This window comes from Culex pipiens, chromosome 2 (genome assembly GCF_016801865.2).
Source record: "Culex pipiens pallens isolate TS chromosome 2, TS_CPP_V2, whole genome shotgun sequence".
Taxonomy (NCBI): domain Eukaryota; kingdom Metazoa; phylum Arthropoda; class Insecta; order Diptera; family Culicidae; genus Culex; species Culex pipiens.
This window is the reverse complement of record NC_068938.1, coordinates 147616204-147620649: the sequence shown is the minus strand read 5'-3', so window position 1 is coordinate 147620649 and position 4446 is coordinate 147616204.

Here is a 4446-nt window from a genome sequence, read left to right as displayed (position 1 = left end):
CATGTGCATCTAGTGGGACGGTTTCAGCGAGAATTGCTCATTTGAGAAAAATATTTCCAAAATGTATTCTAATCAAACGAGAATGCATTGAACAAAGCCCATTTTCCTATTTTCAGCTTAGTTTTGTTTACTTCCAGCGCTATTTTGGGTCTGCTTAGTGCTGCCAACATTGATTAAATTTTAAGCGAACACTCACGAAAAGTAGCACTTTTACAGAAAATTTCCTGACATCACTGGCTAACTCCAACAGGCGCGCTACGGGTGTTGGTGGCCACCCTTTGTTCTTTATTTGCCTTCGCTTCTCGCTCGGTTTTCTGCAGCCTTCGATTGGAATGGGTAGTCAAAATTCAAACGTCACAAGTCTTGGCACGTTTGTTTTTTTTATGGCACTTGCTAATTATTTACATGTTTCGGGATTATTTTTCAAGTGAGTGACTAACTAATGTTCAAAAGAACATGTTGCTGGTAGTTGCAAGCAATTTCATATCTCAAGCGCTTTAAAAACGTTAGCGCAAGTGAAAAGATATTAATGGCGACTTTCGTTAAGCAGTTAACCTCTCATCTTGCGTGTGGATGTGTGTGCCACCAAAATGATGAGAAATGGTCTCGCAAAATAGAAATTATGATCCAAAGTGCATTGGCCAGTTAATGGCATAAATTTGCGTGCTTACTTGAGGCGGTGCTGTTGCTGGTAAGTTAATTGCCTAAATAGTATTTTTGGAGCTTGAATCGAGCATCAAACTCTTCATATGACGAAAATAGGTGTTTGATTAGAAAAGGTATATTTCCCCTATTTAGATTTTTTGAAAAAATCAGAACTGATTCAAAAATTTGTTGCTCATTCTGGAAATTCCTGAAAACTTGGCATTTGATGTCCTCTAAAATATATCAGAAAATAAAAAATGGTGTTTTTTTTAAACAAGTTTTAGTGACAAAAAGTAAATTTTCCGAAGAAACCTAATCGATCATAAAATTCCTTCAAAAGATACAGATTTTTGAATTTTCATGCATCATTTTTGTATGGACAGCTGCCAAATTTGTATGGAAAATTATATGGACAAACTAATGATGAAAAATGGCTTCTTTGGGCATACCAAAGGCACCAAAAAAGTTTCAGAGGGATTAAAAAATACCAAAATTAAAATCATATAAAAAGACCGATTTTGTAGAGAATTGCAACTCTATAATCAATACAAACGTACAAATTTAGTATTAAAAAAATTTAAAAAATATATTTTTTAGAAACTCAGGAGATTGTTTTAATATTTTATTTTTTTTACCAGTATCTATTCAGTGCTTTCTCGCCTCAAGTTTCAAGTCTGTCCGGCGCCGAACACCCAGAAAGTGGTCCCCCTCCCTCGTTTGGTTTGCTCCGTGGGAAAATATTTTCAATTTCACAAATGCTTGGCATTTCACCAGAAATCAAACCAATACCATCTGTTCCATCGCCTTATCTCGGGGTGGAGCCACTTCAATTCTCAAATGTGCACAGTTCAAAATTTGCTTTCAATTTTTTTGGAAATTGATGGTTGTAATTTTGTGTAGTTATGGAAAAATCTTCAATAGAATTTTGTTGTTATTTGATTACGAAGTATGTATTTCATGTCAGAAATGTTTGCAGTGTTCTACTGATGTTTGCCCATGTCTTTGTATTTACGTTTAGAATGTGATACCAGGACCAACCACCGAGCCTCTGCTCCTCAGCGCACATCCTTTCAGGATGCTACCCAAGATTCGTCATCAAGCAAATAATGTTGACAATCTTGATTTCCACTTCCCGGTTCCAGCTTTCCTCAACACCGACTCGCTTCCATCCGTTTAAGAAATGGAATGGAATGTATCCAAATAACGACTCTGAGCACGACGTCAAGATATCCCAACGACGATGCCAAACTCTGGAAGGAAACTCTAAATGAAGACATTTTTCGTATCGCCATAACGATGACACAGCAACGGCAGCAGCAGCAGAGCCTCATCAAGGATTCCCAAGTTCCAAGATTTTTTTCTTCTTCTAGGTCTCCAGGACAAAGTTATCTCTGTAACCCAGTGCAGGATTGTCAACGAAAAATTTGATTTGTGGGAAAACTCAATTGATTTGCATTGCAGCAGTGCAGTGGATGACCTGGACTAAATCCAAGACACAATCATTCGACCAAAACTGTAACTGCTGCGAGAGAATGCTGATCATCCCTAATCTAATAAACCCTGGGCAGGAAGACACAGAGCGAGGCCACATTCCTCGGCCGCCTCGGCAATCAGGACAAATTCTCATCAAAAGGCATTAGCATCGGTGATGCGCAGATTACAACATTTCGGGAAGTCGCATGCTTCTACCGTAATGGCCGTCATGGTTGGTGCTGAGCTGGTTCTTAGGAATTTTACCATTTTCTTGTATAGTTTAATTTTTTTGATTACTTAAAATAGGATAACTGTAAACAAAAGTGTTGTGTATTAATTTTCAGTCGAAAACAATTAACAAATGGCTTATCAAATTTATTAAATGTTTGATTCGAACTATCAAATCTGGAGCAACATTTGAAAAGGGCGCATAAGCATTTTGACAGCCAGAACTATTTTGCAAATTCCTAGCCAACAGATAACTGTTTAACAAAACCCGCAGAGTTAAAAGATAGCTGAGAAGGCCAGCTTTTATTTTACATTTCGATTTTTGTGAAAAAGACACCTGTTGGCTCGGAATTTGCAAAATAGTTTCTGCTGTCAAAATGCTTATCCGCCCTTTTCTTGTGTTGCTCCAGAAATACTTTATTAAAAAAAAAACAACAACAATTTTACAAAGATTTCTTCCATGATACTACTGGAAAATGCTTTTCACAGAGCATCCCGCTTTCCACAACCGGAAAGATGCAGATCATCATCGTCACCAGCTCAGAGACTCTGCCCAGCTGCTGCTTTCAAGGATGATGGAAAAAGTGGAAAATCTTTGTCATCGTCGGTAAGCACTCCGAACAGGGCATGATTAGAAACTGGAAACAAAAGTCATTTTTTACCATCCCGAATTTCACGCCAAATGGCCTAGTTTGGACTAGGTTTTGAAAAGCGGAAGGCGCACCATTGATTGTATCGGCCGGTTGGATGACGGAAAAGAGTCGGGTGGGATGATTAGAAGAAATGGTAATCACGCAAAATAAAGGGCTCTGGAGCGGTGGTGGAATCCTCTATGGGAAAAGAGCCAGCTGCTGCATGATAGAGTTTTGAAATTATGATTTCGTCGGAAGTCCAATGATGCAAAACAAAATCTTATCTGTTATTTTCGAATCGACTTTCGAAGTGATTGGAATGGTAAACATGTTTTCGGGTTCAGCATTGACTTGTAACGATCAAAATAAAATGTGTAAAGCAAAACAAAAACATGTATGATTTTTAAGCGCAAAAACACAAATCAACTGAACAGTCATTTTAGTATTGAGGACAAAGATTGTTTATTTCATTCTATAAGGAATAACTGTAAATTGTGGTTCAAAATGTAGAATTCATATCAACAGTTTTTTTAAAGGTCCTAAAAGATGTTGTGTTTCATTTTGTCTCAGATTACGAATCCGAAGTCTGTTTTTTATATCTCGTGATGGAATGGCGGTACGACCCCTTTCATTTTCGAACATGTGAAATAATAGGTTTTTTTTTTAATCATTTGCAGTCTGAAACGGTGATGAGATTGTAATTTGGTGTCAAAGGAACTTTCATGACGTACTGGACCTTTTCTGTCAAGAAGGGCTGCGAAATTATTATTTTTTACTTCATTTAAAAACAAAGGGTCATTGTACTCAGAAAAATAAGCTTCATTTTAGGACCTTGTTTAGGAACCAAATTAAAAGAATACAAAATTGAGATAGATCGCAGCAATCCTTGGTCGCGGTTGGTTGACAAGAATTTGCGCTCCGCGTTTTCTGGTTTCTCTTCGTTTCGAATTTTTCATCGCGACGTTTTACGGTTCGCGATTTTTAGACTTTCCGGCGGGACAGTTCCGTGAGAAGTTCTTTCGGTAGTTTAGTGTTTTGAGTGGTACACGAATTCAGACGGATTTTTGCAGGTTTTCATGTGATTTGGGTGTTGTGAAGAAGTGACACTTTGAAGAGAAATCTCGGTCACCGAACGGAGTTTTTTGAATCCATTTGTTATATTTCGGTCAGAAATTTCTGCCGATACAGGAGTTGGCCTTCAAGAGAAAATGGGTGGATTTTCCAAGTTTGTATTGTTGTAAAGTTGTGAAAATTGCTGAGGAAAATGTTGAAGGAGTTGAGTAGTGAGTGAAGGGGGGGAGTAGGCAACGTTTGCTTAGATTGACGGCTCGATTTCTGAGCGGCTCAAAATGCAGGCGGCTCGAGAAGTCACCGGATTCGTGACGAAATAGTGAATGAATTCGCTGCCGGTTTGACGGATGATGCTGCTTTTCGGGTGAGAAACTTCCAATTGGAAATATGGAGCAGC